Here is a 13,518-nt window from a genome sequence, read left to right as displayed (position 1 = left end):
CTTACAGTTTGTTGGTTGTTTCAAGTACTTCAGGATCTAAGGGCAAGAGCCCGACGTCAAGGTGCGACGTGCACTCTCTGGCATTTCATTTCGGACACTCTGATTTTACGAATAATTTATCTGATGTTATGGATTTTGAAAACAAATATGCTTGGAATTTTATATCTTTTGGAAATGTTTTGGTTATTTAAATTGAAATATCTTATTGGAAATTTGGGTTGTTACACTTCGGCTACCAAAACCGCTGTGAGCCACCACTGACCGCTTTCCTTCGCCGATTCGGGGTCCGAAAACCCCCAAAAAACCGACTGCTTCATCCTCTTTTTCCGATCCAACCTTCGACAAACACCCTTCGACCAACATGCTGCCTACATCAGCCTCCGGACACCATTAAGCCGCCGACAACCGCCATCTGTCGCCGCCGTCCGCGGCTAGTGACTTTTTCGGCCTCTTTTCCAATCAACTTCTGGTCAAGTTCACTATTCCTCTAGTCTAGATTACTAATCATCAGATGACATTTTCCAATAAAACACTATTCACTGACAATTTTTCCAGTGAACTTTCTGACAAATTTACCGGTGAAGCTCTAACAAGTTTTTCTGGGAAAACACTATTCACCGGAAAAAAAAAACTATTCATTGGACTTCGAAACTGCTATTTTTTGGATTTTCTTAATCTATTCGGTTCCTCGACTACAAACCCTACAAGTGAGTGTTACCACCCTTATTTTTAGTTTTATACGCTTTGGGGGAGAATACATGTGCATATACATTAATTGATGCAAACATATGTAAAATGTTATCTTTTTGTGTGAAAATACTTAAAAACGTTAACTAGTTTATCAAATATTATTTTGACAAGTACATAGTATGTACACATAAAGTAGCCATACATTTGATATACATATGTTATGTTGTTTTAAAAATGAAACATTTACAAGAGAATAACATATGTCATTTTACTACAAAACCCTATGATTCATGTGACGGTACATCTCATAAAAAGCACGTCATAAAACTTTGTAGAATTTCAAGGATTCAATATATATATATATATATATATATATATATATATATATATATATATATATATATATATATATATATATATATATATATATATATATATATATATATATATATACTAGTATCGTACCCGCGCGATGCGGCGGCGACGATTTCTTTCATTCGAGCGATTAGTTTCCAAACGAAAGTGTCATTTTGATGGTCGTCAAATTCTTTCGTTTCAATTTGTTTCATTCTGGCGATTTGTTCATTTCGGCGATCAGTTGTCTTTAGACAGACGATAAATACTAACTTCCATCTATTACTCTTCATCTGACAACTAACAGCGATTAGTTTTATTTGTTTAGATGATGATAAATTTCCATTTTGAATTGAAAATGTAAAAATTTGTTATATTAATTACAAAAATATTGAACTACGTTTAAAATAAAAATGACAACTTTTTTGCGAGACTACACATTACATGAACATGTAAAAAGTTAAGTATTATAGTATATACTGTTTTTCTTCTTTTTGTCATTCTTTTGGGTTTTGTTTCCGGTATTATAAAATTCATTTCTTTTATATTTTCATTAATAAGACTTATTATAATGATTTATATAAACATTTAAATAAAAATGTGTTGTATAAATAATATATTTATAATAATTCATATTGCACTAAAACAATTAAACTTAATAAATGACTATTAATAATTCATATTTATAATAATTCATATTTATAACTATACTAATAATTTGATTTTTAAAAGAAAACTTTTCTAATAATAGATAAAATCAAATTTCGTTTTATCATTATTGAAAATCAATTATATTTAAATTCGAATTACGTCAAAAAGAATAAATATAAAAAAAGATTACAATTTAATTTTCAAGAACATCATCCATTTTTATAATAAAACTCAAACCATTTCGAACGGTGGTTTGGTGAAGCAAACAGTGACATCCGATATAGTTTAAACATTTTCAAAATATTTGTTATTAAATATAATATATTAAAGATAATAAAATTTTGAGAATATGAATTAAAGTAATATACATAAGAAAATATATGAAACCAAACTTTGAACAATAAATTATATTTTAATAGTTTGATAAAATGGAAAATAAGTTAAAGCGAAAGTTACTAAAACAATTAATAGAACTTTTAATGTTGTTGTGAACCGGTGATGACAACAGGATGTGTTTAATATATACCATTATTTTATAGTTATTATTTAAAGTCTTAAATTTAAAATATATTTAATAAAATAGTGACTATTTTGAAATAGAGCATATTGATAGATTCTAGTTTCAAATAAAACTAAAATTAATTAAAAAACCATTTTAGATTCTATAAAAAGTCAGAGTTATGATAACTACATGGAAGTCTTTTCTGTATTGTCCTTTATATAATATAGTGAGATCAATCTTATTTATAATTCTAAAAAAATTATTAAAGCCGACTATCAAATCAATAACAAAATACATATACAAATATATCATAAATACGATTCATATATAATTTATAGTACTTTGTATTTGTCCATGATATATTATTTTAAGTAATTTGAAAATATATTTTTCATAAATAATTTCAAAGATATTAAAAACACAAATATAATGTTTTATATTTAGATGTAAATGTTAATTCAAATTAAAATGATTAATACTATAATATAAATTTAAAATACTTTCTGTATTATAGTGGAAAGTTAAATCCAAGTTTTTAATTCAACTACTAAATTGGCACACTACAACAAAATGAAACTAATGCGACTCTGCTAAAAGGTTGCATTAGGCTTTAAAAAAGTTGCAAAAAGCCTAAAGCAACCTTTTCCCAAAGGTTGCATTAGGCAAAGTTGCATTAGACCTAGAGCAACTTTTTTCTTGGAAAATGCAACCTTTTTTGAAATAGTTGCAAATTTTTTTAGATGCAACCTTTTTTGATGCAACCTTTGTTATTCAAAAGCAACTTTTTTATGCTTATATGCAAGTTTTTTTACACTTACATGCAACTTTTTTAAGTGATTTAGTTATGAAAATGCAACCTTATTTATAATTAATTGCAACCTTTAGTACGTTTCTAGTAAGCAATTGCAACCTTTCTCTATTATATATGCAACCTTTTTTTTACATCTTTAATTGCAAAAATGCAACCTTGTTTACAGCCAAATGCAACTTTATTTTTGTGACTTTTGTAGCGCTATTGCGACATATTTTTTATAGTCATGCAAACGCTACATATGTTTTACTGCATTGCTATAGATATTCATTACTGCTAAAATTACACCATAACAATAATAGCATAAATATCTTATATAATATTATGGTCTCCTTTCACATATCCAAATTCAAAATAACAACCATAAATTAAAGTCAACACAAAGTTGTCAACTATAATCACAAAAAAGAATTGCAAACATTCTAGACGTGTACTAAACATAGATCATAAATCGTACAAGCAACTATTGACCTTATGGAGGTTGTTGTTGCATAAAATTCCGCATCATAGCTTCAAAGTTTTTTCCATTGGTTGTTAATATCTATTTGCATAGCTTCTAATTCGACCAGTTTTTTTTTTCATGGTCCTTTTGAATCTCTTTTCGCATTGCAATCAACTGATATCTTTCAAATTCATTTGATATGAATGATTCCATAAGTCCTGCCAGAATCATGTATGATGCATAACAATAACCTACTTTCTTTATCAACTTATTAATAACATCTCTACCATAAATTCGATGATATCCACCACTCTCTTTTTTCATCACAGTCATATATGGATCTACGACCCCATTTTCTAGAGGTTTATAGTTCTTCATTTGTTCCTTCAAGATTATTCAAAAAAGAATAGGATAATATTGCTAAAAATCTGTTGTTAAAAATTTATATATATTGTAAAAAAAATTGCATTTCAATATAGAAAAAATAAATTTTTATAGTGTAAAAAACAACCACTTGATGTCCCTGCTATCAAAATGTTGTTTTTAATGTAAAAAACTACATTTTAACATCTAAAAAACTATATTTTAACGTCTTAAAAACTGCATTTTAACATCTAAAAATGTAATTTAACATCAAAATCTACAATTTAAATTCTAACGATGTAGTTTACTATTAAAAGAAAAACCCTATTGTGAAATTGAGATACAAATTTACAATTTTCTTTGCCGTATCATCATATATATGAACATATACACTCCTATTTGTCCTTTTATATGTACGTTCAAACATTTGACTTGGAGTGGAGAATTCCTTGTTTGGATCTTAATTTTCCTGTATTCATGATAACATAAACATCAACAAGAAAATATCAAAGTGTCGGAAAATGAAAACACAAATCACAAGCAAAATGAAGACATTACCATCTCGTCATGAATTCTAACAAAACTATTTGGACCAGCTGTGTGCCATGTGAGCAATATTACAAAAATCTTGATTTAGTCATGCATTTTGGACAAAATAGTCACGAGATTAGAAACAGAGACATATATAACCACCCAACAAGGTGGTGGTGGAAATCCGGCTGTCATGGAAACGGTGGAGAAGATGACGAAAATTGCCAAAAAAAAAAAAGCAAGCAAACACCACACAAGCTTTGGAATGTTACCTCACAAATCGAATGGATGAACTACTCACCAAAAATGCAGCCCTAAGGAGCCTTTGATGGAACCCTAGCCTCAACGGAGACTCGATGGAATAAAATCTTTCGCCAAAGTTCTTCACAGCCGCCGCCACCATACATTCTCCCTCCGTTATCACACTCTCACGATCGACAATGAAGCAAATGTTGGAGGAGTAAGATGATTCGTCGTTTTTAGGGTGTAGAAGCAGCATGTGAGCCGTCGAAATTAACAAACAAAAAAGAATGACGCTGCGGGCAAATGAAGGGGAGTTATTAGATGAAGTTACACTATTGGCCCCTAATATTAAACTTTAATGACATTTTCAACCGCAAACCCAAAAACGTCATATCTACTAACTTTAATAATGCTATTTTAACCCTTGTACTTTACTTACCTTTTATGGATAATAGTTGTGCTAATTAACCCAAATTAATTAAATATATTATATCCTAGTTATTTTTTAACTAATTATTTTAAATATTAATTAGCGTCATTTTTATTTAACTCCTTTAACTTACATATGCCGAAATCATTTTACAAGAATAAATTTAGTACATTGTGTAATATCTATTAAGTTTCTATGCCGAAATCATTAGGTGAAGTCCATTGTCTAACTCTATTAAGTTTCTATTCCGAGATTCTTATTGCATGATGTGACTGGGTCACATGTTGATGTTTTAAGAATCAAAGAAAAAGTGAAGAAACTTAAAGGAAGTATATGCTAATTCTGATCGTGAAGATGGATTTCGATCGCATGGTTCGGTGATCAGAATTTTGAGTTGTTACTTAAGAGTTAGATATATTTCTTAGGAATAGATAACAACAAGTTTTCCATATGGATTGTAAGGATAAGTTTTCCGCAAAATTTTAAAATAAAAGAAAATGGTTTTGATTTTATTTATTTTAAGTATCCTTACAATGGCATTTTTGAAAAAGGTTGTTGCTTATATGTTTGCATTGATAAGCAATATGGGTAAATGGATTTGATTCTTTCATTAGTGGTAGTTTCATAATTTACCAAATAAGGAAAGATTCTCATCACCCAAGTTTCAGTTAGATAGAAACATGGAATTATGAAAGTTGTATTGTGTGATGAACAAGAATTTTCATCTTTGGTAAATTAAGACTAATTCATTGTTCACATTCGCATGTGAGTCAAGCGAAGGACTAAAGGATCGGGTACATTAAGTTGTGCACTAGTCAGGTCCACCACAAAGGTAGATAAGATTATTCGTTATGATTTACTAAAGTTTAGTAAATATGGTTATGCTTACGAGTTTAAGTGTAATTCTGAAACATTGGAAAAGTTTCAATGTATGGCAGAATGAATAAGAAGAATCAGATAAGGTAGAAAGATAAAAGTTTCTCCAATCTGAAGAGATGGGAGAGTACTTGTGTATTTTGATTATCTTAGTGATTATGGAACTATATCACAATTGATCCTCTAAGGACACCTTAGTGTGTATGTTGGCTGAGGAGAGGAATTGTGAATTGTTGACATGGTTAAATCAAAAGATAATTCATACTTCGTTCCAAAAACAAATCCTGGAGTTATACTCCAAGATTGTAACTTGAGTGACATAGTCTTTAGAAAGTTCATAACACTTGTCAAATGTATAGTAAGATGTTTCCTATTCTTGCACATTTGAGATTGGTAAGTTGTGATGTTTTGGATAAAACAAAGACCAGCTAAGACCAATAGTGAGAAGTGTTTAACTTGATAAGAATCCACACTAGCTCTTGAATATTTGTATTTTCAAGGAATGGTTCTTGACAAAGAGAAGTCTTATATGTCAAGAGGACAGTGGGAGTCTAATTGATTCTGAAATAGTTTCAAGAACTAATCAAGAGTTTTGTTAATCACTAGCCCATGACTTGAGGTTTGTAACCTATCGTGTTGACATATTTTGTGTTCATCCCAGTTAAGGTTGACTTTGCATTGGAGTTCTGAGAGTTCTCGACTGTTTGCATAACAACTTGGAAGCAATGGTAGGCTCTTGTGCTGCCGGGTGGCAACAATTAAGATTGCACAAGTTCAGTCCATATGAATTTGGAAGTGTTACTAACCTAGTCCTGTGATTATGGTTTTAACAAAATTCACATGGAAAAGAACACATACACCATAAAATCTAAGCGTCATAAGGTTTCTCTTCGATTCATGAAAATGATGGTAAGGAAACGCTTCCACTAAGAAGATTTTAATTAGATAGCGGTTGTGATATTTGCATTCTCATATAGTTAGTGGAGCGTGTGTGGTTAACCGGCACACTAACTAGTGAGAATTGCAAAAGGTCTAGACAAACATGCGAGCTATCTAAGGAAAGGTGTATGTTTTTGATAAAGTCTTATCAAAGCAATCTAGTATCAGAAATATGAACTTTGGTAAGAAAGTCAATAAAGTATTGATTTCTAGAAGTCCAGTTGATTTCTGAGTACATGTCAAAGCTAGTGGGAGCATAAAGTGTTATGCTGGTAATCATTATGCTAGTGGGAGCATGATGATTATGTTAAGTATTGCAAGTTAGCAATGTTAATTATAGAAAACAAAAGTTTCAATTTGCATTGAAAAGTTGTTTTGCTATAATTAAGGGAGAGGATTTTATACTTCACTCCAATTCTACAAGCTTAGATTGATATTTTAATCTACTTTAGTCAAGAATATATATGAATGTTATTGTTGGGCTGAAGATTATTTTGATGTTGCGTCTTTTGGGCTCGTTAGTTTAGCCTTGTATTCTCTGGTTTGGGCCTGTCCAACCGAGAGCCTTTTATGTATTGTATATAAGTTAAATGCTTGCATGCATATTAGGTTAAGATTGCTGAGATTATCGACATAGCGATTCATCAAGAGTACAATATTTTTCTTTAATCGTTCTTGTAATCTTCTAATCCTCTACAGTTGATGTTCTTAATCGAGCTCTTCTGAGGATTTTATTTAATCATTCGACACGTTTGATTCAAGCTGTTTTGTTCTTATTATTGCGTTCTTATTATTTTACACTCATAAACTTGTTCAAGATCTAATCGATCTTCATAGATTAAAAGTTGTTTTAATCCCATCAATTGGTATCAGAGCAGGAGGCTGTGTAATCGATACACATCTTTTCTGTGAAAAAGATTTCCATTAGGGTTTTTCCGCATTCATCAATACTTATTGAGCCGTCATATTAATTGACCTATCTTGATATTTATTGTTTTGCCCTAATCTGCTTTATTACAAGTCTGATCCTTGAACAGGTTTTTACGATCATAATGGACGCGACGCAATCAAACCCTATTAATATTTCCAACAGCATCGGTTCAACGACAAAGATTCCGATCTTATACACCCATGACTATGAAGTATGGGCGCATCATTTTGAAGACTACGTGATTGGATCGGAGGATAATGGGTACCTCATTTGGGAAGCCATCATTAATGGACCGTTTTCTCATTCTGCAACATCCAGAATCATTAAGACACAAAAAGAGTACAACGATCTGCTTAAGGATGTGAAGGATATTGCACAAGATGAAAAGGACAAATTCCAGTGCAATATTAAGGCGTTAAGGTTGATCAGATTCGCCCTTCAGTCCGACACGTTCAGATTGGTTAGCTCATGTACGACGGCAAAGGAAGTTTGGGATAGACTTCGTGAACTGTATTCTACAGACGAGGATCTTGAACATTCTATCCAAACCTTGCTTCTATCTGAGTTTGGAGAATTCAGACAAGGGGCCGAAGAAACAGTGACCCAGACGTTTGATCGCTTCAATCATCTTCTCAGCAAGATGATCAAACACGATATTGAAAGGAAGCTTATCGAACAGAAGGTTACTTTCTTGAATGGATTGAGGTCTGAATGGAGAGCAGTGGTTTCGACAGTCAAAGCTCATGAGCAGTTTAAATCATACTCTTTAGCAAAACTGGTGGGTATTCTGAAGTCCCAAGAGAAGATTGTGGTTCAAGAAAAGAACGTTGTTTCTAGTCTTGGTTCGTTGGCCCTCCTATCTAAAAGTAAAGCTGTGATGGAGGATGAAGAGCTCAACTTGGAAGAATATGACCTCACGACTGAGGATTATGCCATGATGGTATCCAATCCTAAGAGGTTCATAAAAAAGAGATTCCCCAGCAACAAAAGCCGAAACTGGCAGGGGAGTTATAGCTCAGAAAAGGTGAACAATGAACCGAAGGCTGAGGAGCCCAAGAAGGAACTGAAGGCAGATGGCAATTCCGGAGTAAGCTGTTTCTACTGTGGTGGCAAAAACCACTACGCTAAGGACTGTGTTCTTAAGAAGATGGCTGAAAAGGACGATGGGAATGATGAGGAAGCCGTGCTGCAGAAAAGACTGGATGAGTTGAGAAAGAAGAAGTCTACCGCTAACCCTTCTATTAATGCTCTTATTGTGCAGGGTTCGGTCAATGACGATGAGTTCGGTAGCACAGAAGTTTGGTCTACTGACTCAGAAGATGAAGAAGTAAGGAAGCCTACTCATGGAAAGGCTTATGTGGCTAAGGAGGAAAGCAGTGGAGGAAAATGCTTCATGGTGACTGACGTATCTCAAATGAGGGGATACAACACCGATGGAGGAAGTGATGGACCGAAGGTATAGGAGGGTATGTGCTTTACGGCCAAACCACTCAGCCAGCAGTTCAATGAGCTCGATGAACTGATAAAGAAGGTACAATCTGTTTTTATTTCATCTAAAGTACCACCATCCTCATATGAGAAAGAACTAAAAACTGTTAATACAAGAATTTCTCATTTAGATAGTAGCTTAACTCAAACTCGAGTCACCAATTTTAACCTGACTGATCAATTAAGCAGGGTGGCGTCGAAGAGTGAAGAGCGGCGAATGTGGATTGAGTTAAAAGAGTCGGAATTAGTTAAAGTTAAAGACGAAAACATTTATTTGCAGAGAGACAATTTAAAATTGTTAAAACAACGAAATGTTTTTTGTTTAATAGCTAAACGTTTATATTCCAATATTACTCAACTTCACTTGGATTGTGAGATAGGCCAAAAGATCCATCGCATGATTTTGCCCTTCCTAGAATTTAAGGAGGATGAAATCGATTCCGAAGCCTACAATTGTGAAAGTGTGATATCGTCTGATGATGTCAATCCAACCTACATGTATGGACTGGACAAAATTGAGTCCTTCATTAAATCCAAAGACCACAAGGACATCCTCAAAAATCTTTTGGACGAAAATGACAGACTTAAACTGAGAACCGAAACCATGCAAAAATTTGACTCTCTAAACGCCAACGTAAGCTCAGAAAACAAAATCGATGTTGAAAATGCATCTGAGCTTAACGAGGACGAAAACATGAGTGAAATTTCTGTAGAGGATACGGTTGACTGCTCAGAATTTGTTAAAAGCGAAACTGAAAACCATAAAAATCTAATTTCTGAAAATTCTGTGGAGTTCGCTAGATTGTCCAAACAAAAGTCCCCGAAACTAGTAGAAAAAGTTGTTGTGTATCAAAAGGTCAGGACCACTCCGAATCAAGTATACAAAGTGACAGGAGTAACCGAACATCAAACAGCTGAGCTCACAGATATTGTAAACGAAGACAATGCTGATGGCTGTGATGAGTACTTCTGGGAAGCTCCAATTGATAATGGAAACGAAACCGTTGGGCTATCTGAAAGAACCTCCTGGATGAGAAAAGGGAGATACATACCTGAACCATTGAATAAGCCCGATAATTTCAGTGAGCCAAGCACCAGTGGTACGAAAAATATTCCTTAGGAGGATGGGAGATCAACAAAAGAAGACATTCCCTCTACTCCAACAGCACAAAGTGAAACCTCTTCAGACATTCCTTCTACTCCCTCAGTGCAAACTGGATCTTCTTTGGATATTCCCTCTGCTCCCTCGGCTCAAAGTGAAACTTCAAAGGAACCAGCCAAGGAGAAATCGAAAACGAAAGCTAATGTTCATCATCAACCTAAGCAAATGAGGGATAGGAAGATTGAAAGGAACCAAAGATATAGGAAGAACCTTTCTGAAAGGAAACAATTCTGGCACTCCCAGAATGCATACTACTCACACCAAGACAAGAATCTGAAGTATGAAAACAATCCTGTAAGAAAGACTGAATGTTCCAACAACCGAAGGTCAAGGTTCGGTTCACAAGAGAATACCAACCGAAGGCAAAGGTTCGGTTCTGAAAAGGACTTCAACCGAAACCAAAGGTTCGGTTCCAAGAACAACTCCAACCGAACACAGAGGTTCGGCTCTAAAGTCAAAAGAGAACAAGACTCGAAGGTTAGTCCCTCCAATGATCAAAAGCAAAAGGGTCACCTAGAGTCATCAGCCAGGAAGTCCTCTCCATCCAAAACCTCTGATTCTAACTCTTCTCGTTCTTCTAATTCTTCTACTTCCACCAATTCATCTCCATCTTGCTCTAAAGGTAATCCCGCATGCTCTCAAAAACCTCATTCATCAGCCGAACAGAAGGGAAAGCAGAAGGTCGATGAATCCAAACCAGAGTCCAAAACGAACACACCTAATGCCAACAAAATAAAAGTCTTTACCATTAAAAAGAAAGATGAAACAACTATAATAAAACGAACATATCTAGTTGACATCTCTCTTACTATTCCCGTTCCCATGAAAAGCTCACATGGACCCAAGAAACTTTGGGTTCCTAAATCTGCTTAATTTTTGCAGGTTATAAGTGACGAGCAGTTTGACGAAGAATGGTACTTCGACAGTGGCTGCTCGCGTCACATGACAGGGAGGAAAGAGGAGCTCAGGGAATACAGATCTCTTGCAAATGGTGGCAACGTTAAGTTTGGAAATAATTCTTTCGGCACCATAAAAGGATACGAGATGATAACGAATGGTGACTTTACAATAAGGAAGGTGGCTTATGTGGAAGGACTCCAACACAACCTCATCAGTGTATCTCAGCTTGTTGGAGGTACAGGTCTCAAAGTCTCATTCTTATGATGAAGGTTCTGAAATCATAGAGAAAAAGACAAAGAAAGTGATTCTCAAGTCAGAGCGAAAGGGTGAAATGTTTCCTCTAAACATGAAACCCATCAAAGGAAACCCAGCTATATGCCTGTTATCAAAAGCTCAATCCGACGAAAGCTGGTTGTGGCACCGAAGACTCTCTCATCTCAATTTCAAAGATATCAACCGACTTGTCACTGGAGGTCATGTTAGAGGTCTTCCATTGCTCAAGTTCGACAGAGAGCATTTGTGTGCCGCATGCGAAATGGGAAAGCAGAGTCGTCAAAGTCACCCATCTGTAATCAACACAAAAGTTGTTGAACCACTCGAATTACTTCATATCGATTTGTGTGGTCCTTCATCTATCGAAAGCATCGGTGGTAGCAAGTATATTCTTGTTATCGTTGATGACTTTTCACGATTTACATGGGTTTTCTTTCTAAATCTCAAATCTGAAGCGACTCAAAAGCTGAAAGTGTTTATCAAGCTAATTGAAGTCCAGCTCAAGAAGGTCGTTCGCAACATCAGGAGCGACAATGGTCTTGAATTCAAGAACAGGGAGTTTGAAGAGTTTCTTGCAGAAAAGGGAATTAGTCACAATTTCTCAGCTCCCTACACACCACAACAGAACGGAATAGTTGAAAGACGAAACCGATCTTTGTGTGAAGCTGCCCGAACTATGCTAAGTTTCGCTTCCTTACCTCTTTATTTTTGGGCTGACGCTATTTCTGCTGCTTGTTATACACAGAACAGGTCCTATCTCAATAAGCGATTCACGCTCACACCATATGAAATAATAAATAACAGAAAACCCAATGTGAAATTTTTCCATGTGTTTGGCTCAAGGTGTTTCATCTTTAACTCTAAAGAACACCGCAACAAGTTTGATGTCAAAGCCGACGAGGGAATCTTTCTGGGTTACTCACTCACATCCAAGGCGTACAGGGTCCTAAACAAACGTTCAAGAAGGATTGAAGAGACATACTATGTGACTTTTGATGATAGCTATGTCAAAAAGCTACAGGCCATAGAAGTCACTGCCGGGGAAATTTTTCCTCAAACTGGCCAAGTCACAGTCTCGATCGCCAATTTATACGAGAAATTCCTGGAACTCTTTGATGAACCGGAAAAAGCTTCTCTCTCAGAAGCCGGTGCAGCTGACAACAAAGTTGATCATATGAATCAAATTGTCGAAGATGCTGCAAGAAGAATGCATAAAGGAGAATCGCCCACTGATGAATCTCCATCCAACAATGCCTCAGTCGAGGGGGAGCCAAGCTCACAAGTCCAGGGGGAGCCAAGCTCTACTACTTCAACCGAAGGTCCTTCACCAACCGAAGGTGCTTCAACGCCTGAAAGTCCTGCACCACAAGAAACCCCTGAATCTCATGTTTCTCAAGACTCATCATTTGAGGGGGAGCATGATGATATGACGCTTGATTACGATAGCCAATCTGAACCAGAAGAAATGATCAACGCTGAACTAGATCCAACCTTCGATCCGAATTACCCTCCTCTTACCAAATGGACCAGAGATCATCCTATCTCTCAAGTAGTTGGTGATGTATCTAAAAAGGTTCTGACCCGATCTCAACTGAAGGCAAAACAGACATCCTTATTTTCAAAGGTTGAGTTTTGTATGTTTAACTCATTCGTATCAAAAGTTGAACCGAAGACAGTGAACACTGCCCTAGATCACTCTGATTGGGTTCAAGCAATGCAAGACGAACTGAACGAGTTTGAAAGGAATAAAGTCTGGCGCCTAATTCCAACTCCTCCAGATGCTTCGGTTGTTGGTCTCAAATGGGTTTTTAGGAACAAAATGGACAAGGAAGGTAATTTCATAAGGAACAAGGCTCGTCTGGTGGTTAAGGGATACTGTCAGGAGGAAGGGATAGACTATGAAGAGACTTTCGCTCCCGTAGCTAGGCTAGA

The sequence above is a fragment of the Lactuca sativa genome, chromosome 7, assembly GCF_002870075.4.
Source record: "Lactuca sativa cultivar Salinas chromosome 7, Lsat_Salinas_v11, whole genome shotgun sequence".
Taxonomy (NCBI): domain Eukaryota; kingdom Viridiplantae; phylum Streptophyta; class Magnoliopsida; order Asterales; family Asteraceae; genus Lactuca; species Lactuca sativa.
This window is presented reverse-complemented; position numbering follows the sequence as displayed.